The 27,797-nt window shown below is 41.7% G+C and overlaps 1 protein-coding gene across 2 annotated transcripts in view; it reads right to left on the reverse strand.

The window, feature by feature from the left end:
* The window catches only part of LOC129696172 (transmembrane protein 200A-like), a 42,346-nt gene extending 15,601 nt beyond the window's left edge, over window positions 1-26,745 (reverse strand). Inside the window, exon 1 of one of the 2 annotated variants that reach the window (XM_055633742.1) lies at window positions 25,857-26,745. The gene's annotated coding sequence lies outside the window, so the exon portion shown is untranslated. Of the gene's footprint in view, window positions 1-25,492; window positions 25,572-25,856 lie in introns of those variants that run through there. The other variant, XM_055633741.1, reaches the window with a different exon arrangement.
* Between the last annotated feature and the right edge of the window lie 1,052 nt (window positions 26,746-27,797).

Raw genomic sequence — 27,797 nt, forward strand, 5'->3', positions numbered from 1 at the left:
AAACACTAATAACACTTTTATTTTTCATTGATGGGAAGAGTCCTCTGCACCTGATGAGCGGAGGGGGTCTGAGTAAGATGGGCAAAATTCATTTGCATAAGTGGTAGCGTTTTATCTAAAACCAATATACAGTGCAAACAGGAAGTTGTCAAGTTTAGACTTTTAATGCTGTGCTTCATTTCAAACCAACCACCACCAACAACCATTTGCTGTGCTTTATTTCGAACCAACCACCACCAACAACCATTTGCAGTGCTTTATTTCGAACCAACCACCACCAACCGTTTGCTGTGCTTTATTTCGAACCAACCACCACCAACAACCATTTGCTGTGCTTTATTTCGAACCAACCGCATTTTCATTTTCAAACCATATTAAGGGCACTCAAGGTCAGTAAAACCACACTCACAATTTAGTAGAAATGTGTTCAGTGTTACTTACAGAGACTGAAAGAGCTCTAGGGCCTAGTGGAATCAAGGGATATGGGGAGAAGGCAGGCATAGGTTATTGATTGGGGCCGATCAGCCATGATCACAATGAATGGCAGTGCTGGACCCTAGAGCTTTATCTAACTCTCTTAAATCCATCCAGTGATTTGGCCTCCACTGGCAGGGAATGCCACAAATTGTTGAATACCTCCTTCGACTATGTAGAAGACTTCCTTCAACTCTGTTGGAAGACTAGCTTCAACTAGCTTCGGGAAAATTGGACACAGAATAGTGGAGAGTGAAGACGACCTCCTTTGATCTCCTTTCGACTATGATGAAGACTATCTACGACTACCTTCGACTACGCTCGATTACCTACGAATAACATGCCAATCTACTACGACCTACTTCGACTAAACCTACGAGTAAAAGAAATTATCGATTTTTTCCATGGCGGCCTTTTTTTAAACTCGCGGGCATTTTTCAAAATGTTGAAAAATACGCCATGACCTAGCTGAAGCCTCGAGTACGTGGGGACTACTCTCGAGCATGAAGGAGAGTTACAAAGACCTCCTAGGACCTCGTGTCGACCATGCTGCGAGTATGTTGAGGGCAAACTTGCCAGAACTCGCGGATTAGGTCGCCACAGTGGGACAGCCCCCTAAGGAAATCATGATTTTCCAAGTAGCATGCAACGTGGTTGATATGAAGAAATCTGATGACTGTAGAGACAATAGACAGCAATTTTCAATGTTTTTAAAAACACTTTCAAACAAACTTGTGAGGTACATTAATTAGCATCAATCCAGTGGATACAATCTAATTTAATGATGCTGATTTTTGGTGAAATAGCTTGTTTATTTGCAATGCTGACTCTACCTACTAGTGTATGATTGACAAATTAAAGAAAATGGATCTGAATCTGTAGGATCTAGGTTTAATTTCACTGGCAGTGCAATACCTTTGGCAAAGATGAAGAAGTCACTATAAATGCCATTTTGAGGTTTCTACCTTTTGAATTTGGCTGGTGAGCTGCAAGGTGTCAAACTGTTGTGGGGTTAAACCCCAAGAATAGCTCAAGCAACTACATGTGAAATAAATTAGTTATAAGGAGAATGGGGGTGGGGGTTGGGACTGGTATCAGTGAACGAGCAGGATGTACACAACTGTGGGCCCTTTGTGCATTCAGTAATCATCCTCTTACATAATGAAATGTGGTATGTCAGTAGTATTAATGAGACATGTTCAAGAAGGAACTGCACATGCTGGAAAATCAAAGGTAGACAAAAGTGCTGTAGAAACTCAACGGGTGCAGCAGCATCTATGGAGCAAAGGAAATAGGCAACGTTTCGGGCCGAAACCCTTCTTCAGAATTAATGCGACAACAAGTTTACTGATCTCATTTGAGGTACTGGCACTCCTTTACTATCAAACAGTTAGTATAAATCAAACCAATCATATTTCAACTGCAACTGATAACATGCTTTTTAAAATGAAGAACTGAATTTTCTGTATTTATTGACAGAATACAAACTCAAGCATTAAATGGCAAACAATTTTGTTATGTAATGTATAATTTAAGTTTGAGAATTTAGATAATAAATGTTCCACCAGTTACATTTTATATTTATTATAATGAACTGCACTTAAAGTAATCTCTTCAATGATTACAGGAATTATTGCCGACCCAAAATGAATAACCAATAATGCTGCAATTTAGCTTTTTTGGAAATGCAATTTGTTTTAAAAAAATATATTTTTATTAAAGCAGTGTACAAAAGTATAAACCGCGGCATATGACATAATACATTTATTGTACAGCTTCAATTTTAATTTTAGCAAAGATGAAATAGAAAAAGAGAGAAAGAGCAAGAAAGAAGGAAAATGAAAGAGAAAGTGAGTGTGTAAGAATAGTAAGATTAAACGAGCTTACCAGTTTGAAGTTTGATCTTTATTTTATGAGGAGTTACGATGAGGGACTACGTGAAGAGCCCGTCAGCCCGCATGCGCATCAACCTCAACAAGGCAGCGGTATGGAGTCACAGACCGGAACCGATTGACCTGAGAATAGTAAGATTCAAGAAACTAGAAATACCAGTTAGCTTTATGAGGAAGGGTTTGGGAGTGGAGGGCACGTAATCCCTCATCGTAACTCCTCATAAAATAAAGATCAAACTTCAAACTGGTAAGCCCGTTTAATCTTACTATTTTACTTCGTAGTCACGTGAGTGACTAAGTGAAGATTTTAAAGCTCTGTGACTCCATGCCGTGGAAAAGAGTCCATGCCTCACACACTGTATAGTTGACAATTGAAACTATGGAACAGAAGAAATGGAAACTGTTCAGTCATGGTATTCAAACAATAACAATTTGATATAGAAACAAAACATCGTTGGCACCTCTCTACCCGAGAGGGACTATACAACTGAACTCAAAACTGAACTAGCAAACACGCTCCTTTTCATTAAAGGTTTATTATAAAACTCCTGAAACGTGCGTGCTGAGGACCATCCTGCAGATGACAGAATCTGGTCTAATGGAACATCCATGCTTCTTGCTGCGGACGTCGCTGCAGCCCGTGTGGAATGAGATTTGAATATTTTAGTATCCACACCCGCATGAAGTAAAACTAACTTAAGCCACCTGGAGATAGTCTGGGTAGAAACCCCCTTATGTGGCTTCTTATGGCTAATCAACAATGATAAGTCCGAACCTCTAAGCCCCTTAGTAACTTTCATATACTGTCGGAGGTAACGAACTACACTCAACTCTGGGTCCACAGGGTATGCCATAAATTGTAATTTCTGTCCCGAGGACCCCGGTCTACTCTGTTTTATGTTGTCATAAATAAAAAAGGTGAACCCAGTATCAGAGGTGAGCATCCTATCCACCCGCAACTTTTGCAAGGATTGGACCCTCTGGGCTGACACTAAAGCCATCAGCATGACCACTTTGTGTGTAAGCCTCAATAGAGACAGAGAAGACGGTGGGGACCATGAGTGAAGTGAATTAAGAACCATCCCTACATCCCAAATTTCAGTGTATCTGGGCCAAGGAGGGTTAGAATTGAAAACCCCTTTCTTGAATTTACACACTAAAGGATGAGATCTCACCGACTGGTATATGGAGCTTGGCTGCAAGTATGATGACAACGCACTCCTGGCACTATTCAGAGCACTGCAACTCAATTTCTCATCATAAAATAATTTAGAAAGAAATTCCAGGACATCTGTGATGTGCGCTTTGTCATACAATATCTCTGACTGTGCACAGAACAATTCCCACTTCCTGATGTACAATGCATATTGTTTCTGTGTATTGTTTCTCCATGCCGCAGTTAGCAAATCCACTATGCGGTCAGCTAGTCCCAGTCCGAGGAAAGGTCTTCTCAAAACCTGCAATTTAACAAATTTAGCCGATCATGAAGAGGATGTGCTTCCCCCGAACTGGGGTTAGTCAATAAAGACCTGTGTTTTGGCACCTTCCATACAGGTTGTACCACCATGCCCAGAACGAGAGGGTACCATGGCCGAGTGGGGCAGTCAGGGACTACCAGAATGCCAGAGGCAGAATCCTGCTGAATCTTTTGCAGACAGCGAGTGACGAGGCAGAATGGGGGGAATGCATAGAAAAGCATTCCTCCCCAGTGTAGCGAGAACGTGTCTACAGCTACAGCCCCTGGGACTGGTTCCCATGCAACATACTTTGGTAGCTGATGGTTTAATCTTGAAGCGAACAAATCCATATCCGGTGTACCATACCTAGAAACAATGTCATTAAATACTCTATGATTCAACACCCATTCTGTGTTGTCATTGAATTTACGTGACCTGGTGTCCGCCACCGTGTTGAATCTACCTGGTATGTAGATAGCTGAAACCCAAATGTTACGAATAATACTCCATTGCCAAATGAGGTTAGCTAATTTATCACAGGATACTGACGTGATCACCCATGTGATTTATATATGCAACTGCAGTGGTATTATCTATCTGTAACTGAACATGCAGATGATGCCTGTGTATACAATAAGCTTTCAGCCCATGAAAGGCTGAGAGCAACACCAAATAGTTAACCCCATGCACCTGTAGAAAAGACAGTTCATGCAAATCCCATCTGCCACCACAGCTGGAATAGGTGTCAGTAGCTCTCCACCCCAAAGCACTTGCGTCAGATTCTATTACCAATGAAGGGCTATCAATTGAAATATTGCCCGAACAATGGCCAAGATTGGCTATCCACCACCGGAGCTCATCAATAGCTTCAACCGACAATTGCATAGCCCTGTCAAAGTGGCCCAAATTGTTTTTAAGTGACCTTGTCTCTTAGCAATTGTTGATAATAAAGGGGTCCATATTTTAGCAATGTTACAAAATTTTGAGATTTAAAAAATCAAGTCTGCAATTTATCCCATCAGATAAAGCATAACAATAAGTTTAATTTGACACCAAATTCACTTTCATATCTCAAGTATTAAAAAAGTTATGACCATTTTCATACTTGGAAATTAGCATCTTGTTCCCTATTGATTTTCAATGGACATTACAAAAAAGCTGTGATCTTGGATAGTCAAACGCCCATTTCTTAAGGAAAGATTAACATTTTTAAATAGCCTAAGTGTCCAAAGATTATTTACAAATAATTCACAATATAACATGATTTTTATATCTAATTTACATTAATTTATAGGCCAAATGGAAGGAATTTAGTGTTCAATTGCTGTAAATAAATGCCCATTTAAATCGGCTTTCTAGTGGGTTCATGTGAACGCGCTGGTTTAGAACGTTGACATAGCGCTGGATTAGTGCCCTCAAATGCCGAGAAAAATACTGCGGGATATAAAAAGCCCAAAATGAACCACTCGCTATAGATAACTTTAATTACAGGATTATATATATGCCCCATTTAATGTAAAAATAAGGTACATACCTTTAATTGTTTGCTTTATAAAACCCTGGGGCTGCGAGAGGTTGCGGAATCAGAGAGTAATTTTAAAACTATTAGAACTATATTATCGAGGCCTATAAAACTAATAATACCTTTTGCGACCGGGTCTTGCAGCGATTTTTCGTTAATGATTTACTAGGCTGAACATGTGCGATTAGTACAGCCTAGTAAAAATCGCGTTTAAAACCCGCCCCCTCCAAACAGCGCCAAAATCGCCGACATGGCTGAGGGCAGATTTCCAATGACGATTCAGGTAGGTTTTGTAACATACCTACATATTTAGATGCTGGAAATGCAGCAACCAATTTACCAATTAAACTTGCCACTTGACGAATTGAAGGCAGGTGCTGTGCAATCATATTGCTGCAGGCCTCTATTAACTTCAATCTCTTGCCCTCGGGTAAAGTCACAACCAGGTGATTGGAGTTAATAGTAAATCCCAAGTAATCCATGATAGTGGATGGAGTCGACCTGGATTTTACTGGATGAATAAGGAATTCCAACTTTTGAAACACAAGCTTAGTGGCCGAAACTGCCGAAATTGCTAATTCCATAGTCTTGCCTATGATGAGAATGTCATCACCATATGTTTCTGTGCTCGTAAAAGAACCAGTGCCGGTTTTAATATTTTAGCGAACAGCCTAGGAGCTGAGGACAACCCATTAGGCAGTGCTTTAAATTGTCATAACTGCCCCATCCAGTTAAACTTCAGGTACTGCCTGGGTTCCTTGGGAATAGGAACTGAATAATAGCATCCTTAAGGTCAATGCATGCCATATAACATCCCTTGGAAATTAACTGTTTGGCTGTGACAAAACTTTCCATTTTGAAATGTTTGCACTGCACAAAATTGTTTAATTGGGTTAAATCCAATATAATGCGGCATCCCCCATCCTTCTTTTCTCTGGTGAAAAAATTGGACGCAAACTGGTGTGCCTCATGTCTAGTTTTCTCAATTACCCTTTTTTCACACAGAGCATCAATTTCAGCCTGAACTTCCAAATCATCCCTTTTTGAACGGAGAAAGGAACAGCTTGGAGCATGCTGTGTGGGTGGCAGCTCGCCAGCAAACTCTATTTTAAACCCTTCAACACCATGTAGTATGAACAAGTCAGAAGTTATCCAATGCCACTCTTGCAAAAAAAACCGTAACCTACCACCAACGTGCAATAAATCTACACCCGGTATGTTACTCTGTGAACCAGACCCACCTACTTCCGTGTTAGATGGATTTTCCCTGTTTACTTCCTTCCCCGCTGTTTGGGGTTTTGGGATGCTTGTGGTCGGTAGCCGCGCATCTTCGTTGCTGGTCGGGTCGGACCTTGTCCTAAAAAAGACTTCCTTGGATTTCTTCCCGACCTCATTGGTTGCCCAGCCGGTCTTGGGCTGGGCGAAGGGTATGGTTGGTGCCGACAAAATGATGACGACGACGCCGGCTTGTTCACTGGTGGAGCCCGAAGCAGCCCCACAGCCTTTGCCTCCTCGTCGAGGTCTTCAACCTGCCTAGAGAGGTCTTCCCCAAACTGTAAGGTAGTTTATAATATAGCCTGCTCCTGCAGCTGGCGGGAGACCAGGTAATTGATGCTTGCCGCCAACTCCTCATTCAGCGGCTCGCCAACAAGCGACGGCACCGCAAACTTGGATAATAGATTCGGCACCACCGCTTCCCACGGGTCCTGCCTCGAGCGTTCCTCCACACCAGAGTCGTCTGCACTACCATCCTCAGATGGGGAGACCTCATGCAGCCCTGCAACAGGCTCTGCTGCGGGTCCATGAGACCCGCTGCGGTACGGCTCCCGACCACGGAGCGTACTCTGTTGGAGCATCTTCTCCAGAAGATGCTCCACTCTGGACATGCATCCAGCCATCCTTCCCGCTCTGGGAGGCGAGTCCTCCCTGCCAGACTCATCCGAGTCTACTCTTCTGTTGGACTTACACGTTACTTTCCCCCGCAGGGTATGCAAAGTGTTGTCCATGGGCACCGAGCCTGAAGTCGCTGGCTGAGCTGACTGCGACCGTGAAACTGACTGCCGACCATACTCCCACGGTCCTCTGAAACGGGTCTCCCTACTGTCTTCCACGATTTCACCCTTGCTTTTTTCATAGCTGTAACGACAGAACAAAATATCACCCGCAGACTAAGCTCTCGCACTTACCTGGGGTCTTTTTAAAAGGACCGCCGCTGGAGCTGCGCGCCAGCCAGCCAGTCAGGGCGCCATGCCTTTGACGTAATAATGCGCATGCGGACTGACAGGCTCTTCACATAGTCACTCATGTGACTCCGAAGTAAATTAGAACCCCTAAACTACCAAATGAATGTAGTCGAATAGTAAGTAAAAGAAATAGGAAAAACGTAAAGAAAAAAAAAGACAAAAATGGAAAAGTGTTGATATACCTGCTTCATTTCTCTCCCCACCCATCACCCAGTCCGTAAATCTGTTTAATTCCGAAGTTGTGTTGCACCATACTATCCTTGTAATGAATCAACGAATGGAATCCATGTCTTTGAAAATTGCACTGATTTTCCTGCTAAGCCAAGTCTCATATTTTCAAGATGTAGCATCTCAGACATGTTTGTAATCCACATTTTAAGAGCAGATGTGTTTTTCCAAAATTTAAGTATACGTTTTTTCGCCATTATCAGGCCATAATTAAGGAAACGTCTTTGAAATATTGATAGCCCAGGGCAGGCTTCTGCTGTTCCGAAAATAATCAATTCCGTATGGGGGTCCAGTTTTGTTTTTAATGTTTTTGAGAAAATTTCAAAGATTTCTTTCCAAATGTTATTGAGGAAATATTATACAAATAGAACCGCTTGGATAGTGACTTTTATATAAGCTAGGTAATTTGCAAAAGAAAAGTTTAAAGTTTTCCTGAACCGAAATAAAGTGCAAACAGACACATACACACAGGCAAAGATGAATCAAAACATGGAGGCCTGAACCAGAACCTGCTTAGCTTAGGTTATTGTTTGGGGCAATTATAGCACTGGAGGAAATTGTATTTGATATGGCTTTGTGTTGAAGATTGGGTAGCTGAATAAGGGGCCTCTTCTTAGGCCATCTGCTCTCTCTATGGCACATTTTTGAGCTCTGAATGTGACATAAAGGTGAAGAGTTATGGCTTGTTTTGCTAGGTTTGAGAGAATTCAAGGCTGAGAGATGATAGACTGCAGTTAGCTTTGGCTGTGTACAATTATAATGTGTGATAAGGAATAAGATGCAAGTGAAAGAATAGTTGCTTTGAGAAATAATTAGATTGAGGGAGTAGTTTATAGAAGGTTGAAGCAGATGGAATTCTGACGTAATGGTCTGAGACGTAGTCTCTTGTGTTCTGCCTGGTACATGAGATTGGAAATCCTACTTCCCGATAACAGGAAAGGCACCAAACTCATGTTAAGTAAATTGACAGATTTACGACCCATGGATCTTTGGATGGGAGATGGAAATGTCCGTTTTGAACTTAGAAACTGTAATTCAGCAAACCTATATAATTAATGTTTTAAAGACATAGGTAATGGTATTTCAAAATGGGTAAAATTATAATAACACCAATTATGAAATGTATTGGCTTAATAGAAAGGTACACTTTAGAAATTGTTTAGATTTATAGAAATATATTTTCTCTTGGTATAGACAGTGTGTATGACTTGTGTGATCATTGTGTTATATACGTATCTTGTATTTTGAGGAATGGTCTTTCATAAGAGCCTACTGGGGTTTTGCTGTGTTGAAATAAAATAATTCTAAAACAATTATAAAGCACAGGCAAACGAAGGCTGTAATGAGGCCAGGGAAGGGGGATCATGTGACTGATGTTGTAAATCACCAAAAGGACTCAGATGATTGGTTACCAGTTGTCATACCCTCTGTATCTGAAATGTCTAATACCTATATAAATGCCATGAGTTTGTATCAAAGTTACTCCTCTCTGGACCCGCCCCAGAGCATCAGCTCTGTGCTGGAAGGTTCAAGAGACTAGTCTCAGCTGAATAAAGAATTGATTTTAACAGCAACAAGTATTTGAGTCAAGTTGACTTTAGATTGAAAGAACTCAGTTTAACAAGACCAGTGAGCCCATGTGTTCATATCTTTAACCAGACAGTCAGAACATTTTTTAGTTTAGAGATACAGCACAGAATCAGGCCCTTCAGCCCACCGAGTCCATGTCAACCAGCGATACCCGTGCATTAAACTACCCCGCACACACTAGGGACAATTTACGTTTATACCAAGCTAATTAACCCACAAACCTGCATGTCTTTGGATTGTGGGAGGAAACTGAAGATCTCGGAAAAAACCCACGCAGGTCAATGGGAAAATGTACAAATCTGTTCTGACAGCACCCGTTGTCAGGATCGAACCCGGGTCTCTGGCACTGCAAGCGGTGTAAGCGAGGAACTCTACCGCTGCGCCATCGTGCCCGCCCCTTTTTCCCAGGACAGAGATGGAATACTAGAGGGCATAGCTTTAACGAGAGTGGGGCAAAGTTTAAACATGTGTGGAGCAAGATATTAGAGGTTAGAGTGCACCTTGAGTGTGTTGTCAGTGGTTGTGGAGGCAGATAAAACAGTGGCATTTAACAGGATTTTGGATAGGCAGGGAACGGAGGGATAATGATAATGTGCAGGCAGATAAGAGTTGGCAGTGGTGTCATGTTTAGCACAGGCATTGTGAGCCGAAGGGCCTGTTCCTGTGTTGTACTGTTCTATGTTCTATACCTCAGGTTATCAATCTTTAACTTTAACAAAGGGTTTGGTGGAGAAGGGAATGAGATGAGTTAAGACAAGATGATTTGGACTTTTGAGATATAGCGTGGAAACAGGCCCTTCGGCCCACAGTGACCGCACCGACCCGTGATCACCCCGTACGCTAGCACCACCCTACGCACTAGGGACAAGTTACACATTTTCTGAAGCCAATTAACCTAGAAAACCTGTAGGTCTGTGGAGTGCGGGAGGAAACCGGAGCACCCGGAGAAAACCCACGCTGTCACAGGGAGAAGGTACAGGCAGTATCCCCGGTCAGGATTGACCCCGGGTGTCTGACGCTGTAAGGCAGCAACTCTACCGCTGCTCCCACCGTGCCGCCCAAATAGTTGCACATCAGATTAGACACGTTAGGAAGAAGAACGTTTACAAATTTAGTAGATTTAGTAACAATTGCGGAGTGTTCGATTGACTTCAGGCAGTATATAAATGCTAGACTTGCAACACCCAGATCTTTAAACAGATTGGTGTAGGAATTCTAAAAAGGAAAACTAAAAAGGTGTCCTCGGCTCTTGAGGTTTTATGGCAAGTTTCATAGGAGTTCCAGGTCAGTGGGGCCGAGAAGGGCCCGAATTGCACGATAAGATTTAATAGTCTACTGGGGTCACCAAACCCACAAAGTGTCTCGACACAAAAACTCATTCATTCCTTCTCTCCAGAGATGCTGCCTGTCCCGCTGAGTTACTCCAGTACTTTGTGTCCATCTCTGGTGTAAACCAGCATCTGCAGTTCCTTCCTACACATTTTGAACGTGGTTTGAATGTTTACCTCATACATTCCAAAAGATTTGATGCAGACATTACTGCTTTAGTTCGAGCAGAGACTTCCGGGGAGCCGTTGGTGCGAGGAGGAGTTACCTGGAGCTGTGAGTATAAAAACAGCGCGGGGCTTGCTTCTACAGAGGCCCGGGGAGCCGTTGGTGCGAGGAGGAGTTACCTGGAGCTGTGAGTATAAAACAGCGTGGGGCTTGCTTCTACAGAGGCCCGGGGAGCCGTTGGTGCGAGGAGGAGTTACCTGGAGCTGTGAGTTACCCAAATCTGCAACGTTCCATCTCACTTCCAAAGAAGGATTCTGGTGGAAGCCTCTGATTCGTGGAAGAGGACCAGAGGACGCAGCTGATTGGCTTGTATCCCGGGTAAGGCTTTATTGTATTTGGATAAGGGGGAGAATTAGGACCAGGGCAGTTTACTGTTCTGGATGTCAGATGTGGGAGGTCATGGAGTCTGAGTGCTCTCCAGACGTCCATATCTGCGCCAGGTGCGTCGAGATGGGGCTCCTAAGGGACTGTGTTAGGAACCTGGAATAGCTCAGGGAGAGCGAGGAGGTCATAGAAAGGAGTTACAGGGAGGTGGTCACTCCAAGACCACGGGAGACAGAAAATTGGGTCACAGTTAGGAAGGGCAATGGGCAGAGGCAGGGACTGGTGAGTACCCCGGTGGCTGTACACCTTGAAAATAAGTACTCATGTTTGAGCACGGGTGGGGGAGACAGAATCCCTGGGGACAGCGACAGCGGCTGGGGCTCTGGCACAAAGACCGGTCCTGTTGCTCAGAAGGGTAAGGAAAAGAAGAGGAGGGCAATTGTAATAGGGGACTCTATAGTCAGGGGGTCGGATAGGCGATTCTGTGGATGCAGACAGGAGACCCGGATGGTAGTTTGCCTCCCTGGTGCCAGGGTCAGGGATGTGTCTGAACATGTCCAAGAAATCCTGAAATGCGAGGGAGAGGAGCCTGAGGTTGTGGGACAAATAGGTAACCACGAAAAAGGGAAAAAAAGAAAAAAGGTCCTGAAAGAAGAATTTAGGGAGTTAGGTAGAGAGTTAAGGAGAAGGACCGCAAAGGTAACAATCTCAGGATTACTGCCTGTGCCACGCGTACAGTGAGAGTAGGAATGGAGCGAGGTGGAGGATAAATGAGTGGATGAGGGACTAGTGCAGTGTGTATGGATTCAAGTTTTGAGGAACATTGGGACCTCTTTTTTAAAAGGTGCGACCTGTACAGAAAGGACGGGTTGCACTTGAACTCGAGGGGGACCAAATTTCCTGGGGGGAGATTTTCAAAGACTTTAAAACAGTATGGTTGGGGGGAGGGACTCAAATTGGAAAAGCTAGCAGTCAGTTATGTGTGAGGCAAGAGGCAGAGAATGGTTTTGTTCTGACCCAAAATGTAGGGGAGAGAGAAGAAAAAGACAATAAACAGAGAATAAGAGTGGGTGGGTTTCTCAAATGTGTATATTTTAATGCTAGGAGCATTGTAAGAAAGGTGGATGAACTTAGAGCCTGGATTGACACCTGGAAGTATGATGTTGTGGCGATCAGTGAAACATGGTTGCAGGAGGGCTGTGATTGGAAACTAAATATTCCAGGATTTCGTTGCTTCAGGTGTGATAGAATTGTAGGGGCAAGAGTTGGAGGTGTTGCATTGCTAGTCAGGGAAGATATTACAGCAGTGCTTTGGCAGGAAATGAGACAGGTCAGGTGGCAGAGGTATGCGTTGGGGAACAGTTCGGGACCAGTGATCACAATACCATCAGTTTCAATATAATTATGGAGAGGGTCAGAACTGGACCAAGGGTTGAGATTTTTGATTGGAGAAAGGCTAACTTTGAGGAGATGCAAAACGATTTAAAAGGAGTAAATTGGGACAGTTTGTTTTATGGGAAAGATGTGGATGAGAAATGGAGGACATTTAAAGGTGACATTTTAAGAGTACAGATTCTTTATGTCCCTGTTCGGTTGAAAGGAAAATTGGAAAGAGCCATGGTTTTTGAGGGAAATTGGACACTTGGTTCGGAAAAAGAGAGAGATCTACAATAATTATAGGCAGCATGGAGTAAATGAGGTGCTTGAGGAGTATAAAGAATGTAAAAAGAATCTTAAGAAAGAAATTTGAAAAGCTAAAAGAAGATATGAGGTTGCTTTGGCAAGTAAGGTGAAAGTAAATCCAAAGGGTTTCTACAGCTATATTAATAGCAAAAGGATATCGAGGGATAAAATTGGTCCATTAGAGAGTCAGAGTGGACAGCTATCTGCAGAGCCAAAAGAGATGGGGGAGATATTGAACAATTTCTTTTCTTCGGTATTCACCAAGGAGAGGGATATTGAATTATGTGAGGTAACGGGAAACAAGTAGAGTAGCTATGGAAACTATGAGATTCAAAGAAGAAGAAGTACTGACACTTTTGAGAAATATAAAAGTGGATAAGTCTCCAGGTCCGGACAGGATATTCCCTAGGACATTGAGGGAAGTCAGTGTAGAAATAGCAGGGGCTATGAAAGAAATATTTCAAATGTCATTATAAACGGGAATAGTGCCGGAGGATTGGCGTACTGCGCATGTTGTTCCATTGTTTAACAGGGGGTCTAAGATTAAACCTAGCAATTATAGACCTGTTAGTTTGACGTCAGTGGTGGGCAAATTAATGGAAAGGATACTTAGAGATAATATATATAAGCATCTGGATAAACAGGGTCTGATTAGGAACAGTCAACATGGATTTGTGCCTGGAAGGTCATGTTTGACTAATCTTCTTGAATTTTTTGAAGAGGTTACTGGGGAAATTGATGAGGGTAAAGCAGTGGATGTTGTATATATGGACTTCAGTAAGGCCTTTGACAAGGTTCCTCACGGAAGGTTGGTTAAGAAGGTTCAATTGTTGGGTATTAATGGTGGAGTAGCAAGATGGATTCAACAGTGGCTGAATGGGAGATGCCAGATAGTAATGGTGGATGGTTGTTTGTCAGGTTGGAGGCCAGTGACTAGTGGGGTGCCACAGGGATCTGTGTTGGGTCCACTGTTGTTTGTCATGTACATCAATGATCTGGATGATGGTGTGGTAAATTGGATTAGTAAGTATGCAGATGATACTAAGATAGGTGGGGTTGTGGATAATGAAGTAGATTTTCAAAGTCTACAGAGAGATTTATGCCAGTTGGAAGAGTGGGCTGAAAGATGGCAGATGGAGTTTAATGCTGATAAGTGTGAGGTGCTACATCTTGGCAGGACAAATCAAAATGGGACGTACATGGTAAATGGTAGGGAATTGAAGAATGCAGGTGAACAGAGGGATCTGGGAATAACTGTGCACAGTTCCCTGAAAGTGGAATCTCATGTAGATAGGGTGGTAAAGAAAGCTTTTGGTGTGCTGGCCTTTATAAATCAGAGCATTCAGTATAGAAGTTGGGATGTAATGTTAAAATTGTACAAGGCATTGGTGAGGCCAATTCTGGAGTATGGTGTACAAATTTGGTCGCCTAATTATAGGAAGGATGTCAACAAAATAGAGAGAGTACAGAGGAGATTTACTAGAATGTTGCCTGGGTTTCAGCAACTACGTTACAGAGAAAGGTTGAACAAGTTAGGGCTTTATTCTTTGAAGCACAGAAGGTTAAGGGGGGGGACTTGATAGAGGTCTTTAAAATGATGAGAGGGATAGACAGAGTCGACGTGGATAAGCTTTTCCCACTGAGAGTAGGGAAGATTCAAACAAGGGGACACGAGTTGAGAATTAAGGGACTGAAGTTTAGGGGTAACATGAGGGGGAACTTCTTTACTCAGAGAGTGGTGGCTGTGTGAAATGAGCTTCCAGTGAAGGTGGTGGAGGCAGGTTCGTTTTTATCATTTAAAAATAAATTGAATAGTTATATGGACGGGGAAGGAATGGAGGGTTATGGTCTGAGCGCAGGTATATGGGACTAGGGGAGAATACGTGTTTGGCACGGACTAGAAGGATCGAGATGGCCTGTTTCAGTGCTGTAATTGTTATATGGTAAGGTTTCAAACTGAGTAAGGTTCTCAAAGCAACCACCTGAAATTCAAAATATCACCCTCCAGTTAGACCAATATATTTTCAGCACTGTGTGTTCAGTTGCTCAATTTATTTTACGAATTAATGAATTTGTACCTCACAGAAATATGTCTTGCTCTGCAATCTCCTTTCAGCTAGTTCAGTGAAAGAGCTGGTCATCCTTCATGCAGTCTCTCAAAAACATTCCCACTTGCCTTATCTCCTTGAAATTTGCAGTTCTTCATAGCATTATTCCAAGTGCTCTGACTGTATGAACAACCCGTTCCTGGCCCTATTCCCAATCTCTACCTCTGCTACATTAAAGATTGCATTGGTACTACCTCCTGCACCCATGCAGAACTCATTGACTTCATCAACTTCACCACTAATTTCCATCCTGCACTCAAATTCACTTGGGCCATCTCAGACATCTCCCTACTGTTTCTAGATCTCACCGTTTCCATCACAGGAAACAGACCATTGACCGACATCTACTACAAACCTACTGACTCCCATTGGTATCTTGACTACACTTCTTCCCACCCTGCTTCCTACAAAGACTATCCCCTACTCCCAATTCCTCTGTCTGCACTGCATCTGCTCCCAGGATGAGGTGTTCCATACCTGGGCATCGGAGGTTTCCCTCTTCCATTATAGATGAGGCTCTCACTAGGGTCTCCTCGATATCCCGCAGCTCTGCTCTTACTCCCCTTCCCCCCCCCGCATTCATAACAAGGACAGGGTCCCCCTTGACCTCACCCCCCCCCCCCCCCCCATCAACCGTCGCAAACAGCATATAATCCTCCAACATTTTCGCCACCTCCAACGGGATTCCACTGCAGGCCACATTTTCCCATCTCCATCCCTTTCTGCTTTCCGCAGAGACCTTTTTCTCCGAAACTCCCTTCCCACCCCCTCCCCAGGACGCCGCACCTGTCTCTTTACCTTCCCCTTCGACTACATCCAAGGACCCAAAGTCCTTCCAGGTAAGGCAGAGATTCACCTGCACCTCCTCCAACCTCATCTACTGTATCCGCTGTTCCAGCTGTCAACTTCTCTACATTGGCTAGGCCAAGCACAGGCTCGCCGATCGTTTCACTGAACACCTCCACTCAGACCGCCTTAACCTACCTGATATCCCGGTGGCTCAGCACATCAACTCCTCCTCCCATTCCAAATCTGACCTTTCTGTCCTTTTGGAGGATCAGCACCCCATATTTTGCTTGGGTAGTTTGCACCCCAGCAGTATGAACATTGACTTCTCTAACTTCAGATAGCCCTTGCTTTCTCTCTCCATCCCCTTCCCAGTTCTCCCACTAGTCTTACTGTCTATGACTACATTCTATATTTGTCCAGCCCTCTCCCCCGACAGTCTGAAGAAGGGTCTTGACCCGAAACGTCGCCCATTCCTTCTCTCCAGAGATGCTGCCTCACCCGCTGAGATATCCCAGCATCCTGTGGCTATTCTGCTATAGTCCAATAGCTGTTTTTCTGCATTCTCTCTTTTTTCATTCTCTCTAATCTCATTAGCCCCTCAGGCATATTTACGATTTCTCTGAATATTTGTTTTTTCTCTGCCTTTTATTGTCCCTAATCTCTATGGGTTCCTAAATTCTTTATTTTGTGAGATTAAAATTTTGTGGGAAACATTTCTATTAAATGAAAAGAAATTCAATCTTTGAGGTTTTACAGTGGAAAAATAACGTTACATTTAATCTATGCCGTCAAACAGATAACATACCACACATCATTAGCGTTCATTTTCAAAGCACATTTACCTTTACAAGACTGCTACTGTCCCCTTGCAGGTTTTCCATCCACAATAATTGACTGGAAGTGCCTATTTTTGCTTTAACCCAATGCTTCTCCCAAAACAGAAGCAAACAACTTTGTGTCCTCTGATTAACTTGGCACCATTATCAGCTGTATGCAACAGTCAATCAATTCTTGATGCACGACAGAAATTTAGTTAGCTCTTCTTTAGAATACACTTGGAAACCTCAGTAAGCTTAACAAAAACAGTTTATTATACGGTGGTTATTTTGAGCTGAGCCTCCAGACATTTTGAATCTCAAAGTTGTGTGCAATATATGAAAAAAGATAAGACAAAGAAATTTACAAAAACTGACAACTATCCATGATAGAGTTAATGCTAATTAAAAGAGCAAAATTAGTTTAAAAGATGAAATGAGCAAAACACTCAATAATTTAGACTTAGCAAAACAATATGGGAAACAAACATACAAAGGACGATGCTCAGTTGGAATTTTTACATTGTGGCAGTACAAGATTAACATATAACTAGTCTAAGTGGGACCCGTTGGGTCCCAGTCACAAGGCAGGCCTTGTCCCCCAAAGCAACCCATTCCCCAACTCAATATTCTACCACTCATCCATTCCCCCAACGCAATATTCCACCACTCACCCGTTTCCACAACGCAACCCATACCCCCAACGCAATATTTCACCACACCGCCATAGCCCCTAACTGCACAGGCGCAGCTGGGGGGGGGGGGGGGGGGGGGGGGGGGGGGGGAGGGGTGGCAGAGGAGGGGTGTGGGGGCGGGGGAGGGGAAAGGTGTGTGTGTGGGTGGGTGGGGTGGTGGGTGTGTGGAGGGGGGTGTGTGTGTGGAGGGGGAGGAGGGTGTGTGGGGTTGTGGGGGGGGGGGGGGGGTGTGGTGGTGGATGGGGCAGTGGGTTGTGGGGTTGTGGGGGGGGGGGCGGAGGGGGTATGTGGGGGGGGGGGGGTTGTGGGGTGTTGTGGGCGGGGAGGGGAGAGAACTCGGAGAAAAGAGGGAGGAAGTGCCATGGGGAAAGAATGACCAGAGGAGAAGGGGCTGGGGCTGGCGGTGCGATGGGGACTTACAGCGGGTGCTGGACGCTGGTCGTTCCCTTCAGCCGGGATCAGAGTCTCCACTTTCCGTTTTGCGACATCTCCGTCTCCGCCCCGGGGTGGGCCGCTTCCAGTCTCTCTGAAATTGTGTCCAGTTGGAAACCTCCGCTGGCCATTCAGAGTGTCCCTCAGCTCCAGTAAAGACGCGATGGCGCAGGAAGGGACAGACTGTCCCGCGGAGTGACAGAAGAGATTAATCTGTGCGGCGCCGACTGGCAGGTGAGGAGATCGATCTACGCACGCGTGGTTTTAAAGATTTTTAAACCTTGCTAAGTTTTACAATAGACTACCGATCAGAACAAAACGTTGTGCATTCACAGCACAGGAGAACAGGAGTGAGCTGGCAAAAATTTGTAGCGCTATCGCGTACCGTTTTTGCGTAAATAGAAAAAACGCGCAAACTGGAAGATAACAAGATCAGAGTTTTTGTTATGTGTCGATTTAGTATGCCGCAACAAGCGGATACATAAAAATGTTAAATTGAAAGTTTACTTCATATTTGACAATATATTTGTATCCTGTGCATAGATATTGGGACGACAGATGGCGCAATGGGCTAAGTGTTTGGCTGGCGACCAGAAGGTAGCCGGTTCGAATCCCGCTTGGAGTGCATACTGTCGTTGTGTCCTTGGGCAAGACACTTCACCCACCTTTGCTTGTGTGTGAATGTGTGTGAATGATTGGTGGTGGTCGGAGGGGCCGTAGGCGCGGATTAGCAGCCACGCTTCCATCAGTCTGCCCCAGGGCAGCTGTGGCTACAGAAGTAGCTCACCACCACCGAGTGTGACTGAGGAGTGAATGAATAATGCGAGGTATCTAGAAAGGCGCTATATAAATCCCATCCATTATTATTATTATATCTATCTATATTACAAAGAGTCTGATCTTGACCACTTCCCGTTGTTCTGTATATTGATTTTAGAAAGAACGCTACCACTTACGGCTGCGATTTCTGGCCATCTTACTCAGAATCCCCCTCCGCTGCGCAGGACAAGAGGATTTCTCCCCAATGATGAAAAATAAGAGTTATTAGTGTTTAAAAAATGTTGAGATTCTCTCTCCTGAAAGCCACGCCCCTTCCAGAGAGACTATAAAACCCCAAAAGTGTTGAGTGCCTCAGTCAGTCTCAGCAAGATGGGGGGTAGCGAGAGGGTCACGTCTCTCAGTTTGAGCTGTGAATAACATTGTCACCCCACTGTCAAATCAAGTCAAGTCAAGTTTATTCGTCACATACACATACGAGATGTGCAGTGAAATGAAAAGTGGCAATGCTCGCGGACTTTGTGCAAAAAGACAAACAAACAAACAAACACTGGTCACCAATATTGGAATTGGTGGAGAGGTGGAATATTGGGTTGGGGGACCAGCCCTCCCGTGTGATGCTGGTGACAGTCTCGTGCTCAATAAAACATCAAATTCCTATTCCTTTATGCCAGTGGTTATGGTAGCTGATTCAGTTGTTCCTAAAAAGAATTAGAAAGTCAATGTGTTTTTGTTAGCTGAGAGGTTGGATTTACAATCTTCAGAGTAAAGGAGTTAATATATGCTTACGATGCTATGTTGCAATGAAAAAGTACCCATTTGATATGCTTTAAATTGGTTTCTAATAAAACATAGCTTCACTTCATTATTGCCAATCAGTAAAAATTCAAAATAATTAAAGCAATAAGCAGAAACTTTGTGTAGGAAGGAACTCCAGATGCTGGTTTAAACTGAAGATAGACAAAAAGCTGGAGTAACTCAGCAGGTCAGAGAGCATTTCTGGAGAAACGGAATGGGTGACGTTTCGGGTGGAGACCCTTCTTCGGACTTTATAATGTATCATAGTGTTATCTTAAAACAAATGCAGAGGTAGCTACATTATTATAACATGTTAAAAGTCAAATATATGCATTTTCCATCCCACAGCACAAACCATCAATATAAGCTGCAAATAAGGATGCAAATAAATAATTAAAGTACACTCTACAGACCACAAACACCTACAACCAAAATGTTATTTTTTCTTAAATACTTATCTACCATACAAGGCATAACCAACCTCTCAAAGCAAAGCGCAGTGCTGATAAGAGCCAAGAGACATCATAGTAGAGCAAGTAGGCAAAGTGCGTGAGGATTGATGACAAAGCAGAAGTAGGGCACAACATAGATAGAAGCAATAAATCTTAACATAGCAATGATTAATTGATGAACTGGTTAAATGCCATCATTAACATCAATTGATCAAAACTGTAAGTAACATTCTAGAAGCAGAGAAAAATAGTTATACTCGTTTTAGACCGTATAGGAACTGTAGGAATGGTGACAGTGCCAAAACCAGACCTGAAAAAGCAACAAACTTGAATCACTATAAATAATGAACATTTGCAGATTTTCAGGCTCATATATTTACCATGTATGTACCTGGTAAATATACAGTGCTTGTCAGTTAGCCAATGCGGAGGTTAAAATGATGGATGACAATCTCGATATACCTCCTTCTCCTCGCACTCCATTCTCACACCCCATAATCTTAAATCCCTTTCATCGATCCCTTACCACATCCCTACACCTACATAAATTACAGCTTTACACCAGCATAAATTAATAACCAACACATTGAAAAGTTCATGGCGACCATAATGAGGCCGCGATTAGTTCCCAGAATGCGGGAACTCCTCACGACCATGAAGGCGATTCCTGGTAAACCATCAGCGACTGCATAGTCTCCTGCAGTCGCCTAAGTGGGACAGGCCCATAATGCTCCTACCTAGGAACTTTTGCCACATGCTAAATTCTTGTAACCAGGATCATGTTGCTTAAGACACAGAGCACCCTGCGGAAATAAAGATCTCTAGAAATCATCCAACCACCAATCATATCAATAGCCAGTAGAAATCAACAGAAACTGACATGCAAGTGATTGATGAATCCACCAATAATGAAGAACAGCTGGTGGAGTGGGGCAAGAGCATGGAAATGTAGAAAAGGAGTAATCAATCCTGAAGCCACATTAAGAGGTGAACGCTAGATTGTTGTGTTTCAAGATGGCTCCATTAGTTTAAACATTGGATTGACTCTTGTAATAGTCGATCATGTGTACATTTGGCAGATATTAACAGTGCTCATGCTAACATACTCATCAAAATGGCTTCTGGTAAACATGTACCACAAACATGTGGATGTGCACACTGTATGTCGGTCTGGGGAAAAAAATGTCACCTGTAGCACACAAAGTACAATATGGGTCCAATTTTTGCAGTACCTATTAAACAGATATAAAATTCATAATGTAATAGTTGTCAAATGAGCAAATAACTGTTCCGAGTAAACTACAGCTGTACGATTCATGAATGAAAACCTCCTTGCCTACAATCATTGCACATAACATTTTTGTTTTCATTGTTCCTTTCACACAGGTAGGTTGTACTGTAGGGATGCCAGCATTTCAAAACTCTATGTTATGCCAGTCAATGGTGGGATGTAACCTTGATTGCATATGTATCAGAGGAAGATGTTTTGGTTCCTGATCTTGTAATTTTTTGGGTGCCTGCTAAAACTTATCATAATTTGGCAATCTGTTTGGTTAAATTACAAACACTAACTATAGTATTTTATAACTTCTTCTTTTTCTGATCGCTGGTGTCTGGGTTAAGGTGGGGGTTGCTTTTATGATGAGGTAATTAATGAATCCCATTTCATTGCTGTTCAAAGAAACTAACCTCAAAATATAATGAATTCCTCATCTAGACTACTTTTGTCCAATTCATTTTTCTACTCTGCATGTAGATGAATTCTCTCCCCCTACCAATATTATAGCTGTACTTTTCTAACATGCTCCCATTATGTATTTGCTTATTCTCTGTCGTGCCTTATGGTTATTTACTGCAAGGGAACCCCGCGGACCTCTCCCACAGATGACTTCATGGTTTTATTACTTCTTACCTCACCAAAATAACTTCTATATCCTGATTTCCTAAACTTGAAAATTCTTTTTTCCATTATGCCAAAATGATCATGTTAACAGACAGTCCCATCTGTTAATGTTCTTTGTTTCACTGAATTGTTCAACATGTCTGGTTCCATGATGCTGTAGATTAATACGATACCTTATGCACCATTTTATGCCTCTAATGTATGTTCTTTCAAAATTGACTTTGCTTACAGATTTAAGAAATAAATCAAATATGAGAAAAAAATCCCAGCGTACAAAATAGCATTAAGTATAAACTTGGCAATAAGCATAAGAATAAGAGCAACGAAGCAGAAAAAATCAATAAACTGAGTGTGATACACGTAGAGATTGGAACGAAAGTGTTCATCTCAGTGTAATTTGAAGTATCTCAACCTCAATTAAACCCTTTTCATGGGATTGTCATTACAAGAGTGAAGGAGCATTACTTTATACATTGTCAATATAGAAAGAAATTATGAATGAAGAAAACAGTAAAAAGTGACCACTTGACCTTTGTTTTTACTAAAGGTGCACGCCACATAAACGCTTCGTACAAACTAACTGATTTTGATATTTAGGGAAACACTACAATCTGTACACCGACTTCCATCAATAAATTCACAGGTTCTTCACTTTGGCAAGTTATATTGGTGACCCACATCAAAACAAACTGGTGCTTTTAACATACTAAACCATAACAAACATTTCAGCAAACCTGATACCGAGTCAAACCTGATGAAATAGGAACAAGGTTAAATCAGTTAATCACACAAGCCTACTCCATCATCAAATGAGGTCATGGGCAATCTATGATTCAATGTCAAGTACTTGCCTTCAGTTACCTGATAAGTATCAATCTAATTATAAAAATTAAAACTCACTGGCATCATCTGTCAAATGTAAAGATAATTCCAAACTACTAGCACCCTTAACATTTTAAAACTATTTCTAACTTCACTCTAGTAATACCTGGCTTTACTCCACGACTTCTCTCCATCGATGGCTGCATCGGTGCTGCTGTGCCTGTGAGGGACTCGTCAATTTTATCACCTTCTCCACTAACTACCACTGCTTTCAAATTCACTTGGCTCATTTCTGACGCTTCTCTCTCTCTCTTTTATGGGTCTCTTGGTTTTCATCTCAGGGCATTTACTGTAAACCCACCTACTCTCGCAGCTACCTAGCCAACCCTTCATCTCATCTGCCTCTTGTAAGGATGCCATCACAAATAATGTCTGAATTATGAAAATGCAGTTCACAGAATCGTTTTCAGAATGTGCAAATGTATACATTGTAATTTTGATATGTTACGTATATTTGACAAAACATGGAAGATAAACAATTCTCTCTCAAAATCATTTGAAGATAATTTAAACTCGAAATAATCTGTTTCATAGATAATTTGAAACAAAAAATACAAAATAACATTTGATTGACTATGTATGGAATTTAAGACTAAATCTTAAAATGAATAATGTAAACATTCACAATATTTTCACATTTTCAGAATACTCTGGTAATAACTGAAGATAGACACAAAATGCTGTTGTGATTCAGTGGGACAGGCAGCATGTCTGGAGAGAAGGAATGAGTGACGTTTCGGGTCGAGACCCCAGTCTGAAGAAGGGTCTTGACCCGAAACATCACCCATTCCTTCTCTCCAGAGATGCTGCATGTCCCGCTCAGTTACTCCAGCATTTTGTGTCCGTTTTTGGTTTAAACCAGCATCTGCAATTCCTTTCTACACATACTTTGGTAATAGTTTAGGTTTTAATTATTACATCAGTTAAAAATGCTCAGGGTTTGGTATCTACAGAGTTGCACCAGTGTTCAATTTGAGGTTGAAGCAGCATGAACGGCCTTTTCCCCATTCATTATTTTGTAGTTGAACAGCAATACCTTCCGTATCCCATTTAATGATTTGAATAAATAAAATAACATGGTCTACAAAATCTGTGGACTGCATTTTCCTGTCATCTGATCGCTGATGCCAGAAGAGTTGAATAAACTGCTCCAGTCTCTAGGCCACTACAGCTTACCAATTTCAAATAGTATTCAAACAAACCAAAGCTGAAAGACTTACCTTAGAGCATTTAAAACAATAGGAAAGTTTCATGTTTGGTTTCATTGTAATTTCCAAAGATATTTTTGTTAAAAACGAATGTAATCTATAGTTATAGGGGGTTAAATAGTAGCTAATATGATTGGATAGAGATGCAAAATGAAAGAGAATAAATTGGGTTCACAGGTATTTGCAACAAATAGACTGATTTTTAAAAATATGATTTACAACATAAAAATACCCTGGTTCTCCTGCACTCAAGATGACACGATGTCAATGATATCAATTCAACTGCGATTTTTACCAAAAGATAGATATCTTATTAAAACCCAAATTGGGCTGCTAAATTTTCTTTTTATGTGTAAGTAAGTAAGTATTATTTATATAGCACGTTTTAAGTCAACTCGCATTGACACCAAAGTGCTTTACATAAAATAAATAATAAGTTTCCATACAAACCATAGAAAAAGGTTAAAAAAATTAAATGTGTAAGATGTAGAAACATTTCTTCAGCTGACTTTCTGCACACCCACCTTTATAATTGTTCATTTACTAGCAGGCAACATGCAAATGAGTTGATTAACTATCTATTTAAAAAATAGTTATGAAGTGAAGATGGCTGATAGAATATTTTTTAACTATTCAATATTAATGACCATTCCTACCATGTATAGATTAATATTACTCTACTTGTACCAAAATAAATTACAGTGACTATGTTTTCTTATAATTAAAAACATTTACACACGTATGATCAGTTTATGCATCGTTGGTTGAGCACAGCTGCCAATTATAATTAGAATTGGTATACATTTCACACTGACTATTTTGATAGATTACATAAATATGAGCAGGTTTTACGTGATATTACTGATAATAGGAACATTGTTGCAGTAAATAATACAAGTACCTTTCATTAGCAATAAATTGAATTGCCCCGAGAACAATGTAATTATGTTAAAATCTACAACATTACAAACAAAATGTTGCCGAAGTTATTTGAACGTGGTATAACAGGTTATAATGTACACCTTTAACTGAAAATAATTAGTTTGTTTTACACCTTCTTCACACAATGTCGATGTTTAATTGAAATATTCCGAACCACATATATAATTTAAAAGGATGTTATGGTACATTTACGTTTTTTTTTTAAAGTTTAGGAGTAACAGTAGTCGTTTTCATGTCTGGTCAAGCACAATTCACGCAGTTTTCTAGAACATAATTTAAGGGACAATGATAATTGTTAGTATTTATTTTCCACAAATTACGCATCAGCTGAATCGTGGATATAGATTTTAAGTATGTTTGTATCTTTATATTTAATGCTCTGTTGCATGTTGAAACATACATCAGTCGTTAATGCATTAACTTGTTTTAGTCTTTCACTTTAAAGCGCACGAAGGCAGAAATAACTTTAATTGTGGATTTTTAAATCAAATTTACTGCAATATTACTGCTACAGATAATTTAAAAAAAATGCAAGACTTCAAATTATCCAGTTCATAGTTAAGTATTCTGGCATGTTGATAAAGCAGAAAAACAAATTGATTCACTTTTAATGCTAATGAAGATAATTTACCGGTCGCCTCGTTAGTATCGATAAATAAGATCCAGAGAATAATTATTAACTGGGATAAAAGGAATAAAGCAACAGTAGCAGCAGCATCATTACCCAAGGCTGTGTGTGGCTCTTCAAAATGGAGGGCGAGCAGGCTGCCTCTTGCTCGGGGGGCGGCGGGTGGATGGATGGGGGGTCTCGGGGTCTCCGGGTCTCCGGGTCTCGGGTCTCGGGTCTCGGGTCTCGGGTCTCGGGTCTCGGGTCTCGGGTCTCGGGTCTCTGGTCTCTGGTCTCCGGGGTCCGGCTCCCGGGTTCCGGGGTCCGTTTTCGGGTGAGCCCCGTCACGGTGGCGCACTGCCGGACGCGGCCCGACCACCGCCAACCATCACCAGCGACCCGCTGCGACTCCGGCCAAGCTTGGACCAACTGCACATCAAACGCCGGGGTAATAGTAACATGTCATCAGGTTTTTTTATACCATTTGTTTTCTATCCTGGCCGACGAGCCCCGTGTTTACGTTTGATGGGGAGGGCTGGCTGTCCGGCCGGCGGCGGCTGCCCGCCCTGACTCCGCTGTTGCTAGGATACCGCCCGGGCTCACTCCCAGCTGCTGCAGGATGGCGGCGTTGCTTCAAACTCTCCTCTCCCTTCCCTCACTCTCAACATGTTCCCAGAGAAGCTCAGCCTCGTCTATCTCCTGGTTTGCACCGTCTGCTTTCTGATATTACACCAGGTGTACAGTAGACGCCGGACGCAGCATTTATTAAAAAAAAAAAGCATGCGTTATAACATATTGTTGGAAAAGGGTCCAATAATTTTTTGTCGATTTGATGAAACAAAAATAAACACCCGAGTCCGGTAGATATTATCCCTACTACCATTCTGCGTTCCTGCAGCCTTTTAAACTCTGAAATAACAAAATCCCCATTGTGTAATTTACATTTGTTTTGTTAAAAGGGAGAAAACTTGTTAAGAATCTCAATGTCCTATCTGATACACTTTCTTACCGAAATATAACTTTGTTTAGACTAATTATTTTTGTAATGTATCATATACTCACCCTTGGATTTTATGAAGCCAAACTGTACAAGAATAGCTGCTGCCATGCGATTTGTATTTGCTTCCTTGCCATGCTGGAGACGGGAATATGCTCAGCTCATAACCTTCTCGTTGCATTAAAAAAACGAATTCAATAAAATGATATTAAATAATTTAAATATATTAAATAATTTTCTTTATATGTTTATTCCATTGATGTCATTGCCACAATTTTCAAACTTTTATTATGAAGCATGGTATGAGGTTCCCAGCGGAGTCGACACTCTATGCATGTCTCTGCTGTCAAATCGTTGTGAGTCATCTTCAAATGTCTTTGTGTAATGTCTGCTAAAAAGATGAACCAGCAAGGTCATTTAGGAACTAAGCTTTGGAGCATCTTTTGATTTATTAAAGCATTAATGCTTTTATTGTTTTGTTTTGATAATTTTTTGAAAAGTTCCAGAGTTTAATTTGCTATTGTCAATCCTTTTTGAAATTATTTTTATTCAAAACTCATTGTTTTAAAATATAATGCACTTTAAGAAGCCTGTCAATAATATGCAGTGAAAAAATAAGAGTTTTGGTTATCTATTTTGATCACTGACTGAAAACACACTATAGAAGAAAAAGCACAGGTTTTTGGACAAAAAAATTGACATGCTTTGTCAGGGTCTGTACTTGAGTTGTGACCAACATTGCCAGATTTTTTTTTTTCTAACCTCAGTTGTCTGACAAATTAATGCTGGGATTTTTAATGGGAACTGCTGACTAACAGCTCCCACAATGGTGCAATGCTGGACATTTCAGTATTAGCAGTATATACTGAAGTCAGTATAGGTCATGATTTGTAGGGCACCATGAAGCAGGCAACCCTTGTATGATCTATTGATGGAAGTTGTGGGCTGATTGATATCTTACCCGATAACAGCAACTTACCACAATGTATACTTGTCATTGACGGATCATGTACATTTAATCCATGTTACATTGGACCAGGGCTATCTCTGAACCAAAACCAATACTTTTATGTAAATAGTGGAAAGGAAGAAATCATCAGAGAATATGTTGTAAATTCATGGTAGACTGGTAAAATGACAGCAAGCCCCCTGCCTTAATTTTATTTCCAATTCTACAGTAATCCAGTCTATTTAATTGTTTATTCAATGTTCGGGATATGGGTATTACTAACAAGGTCAGCATTTGTTGTCCATTCCCATGTCCCCCGGAGAAGGTGGCAGTGAACTACATTATTGAACTGCTTCAGTCCTTTTGAAGTTCCTATGTGCATTCTGCCTGTGTTATCTTGACAAAGAGTTGCTGTAAGAAGAACCCAGGTGAGTAATTGCAATACATTTTCTGAGTGCCACATTACTACAGCCACT

The sequence above is a fragment of the Leucoraja erinacea genome, chromosome 4 (assembly GCF_028641065.1).
Source record: "Leucoraja erinacea ecotype New England chromosome 4, Leri_hhj_1, whole genome shotgun sequence".
Taxonomy (NCBI): domain Eukaryota; kingdom Metazoa; phylum Chordata; class Chondrichthyes; order Rajiformes; family Rajidae; genus Leucoraja; species Leucoraja erinaceus.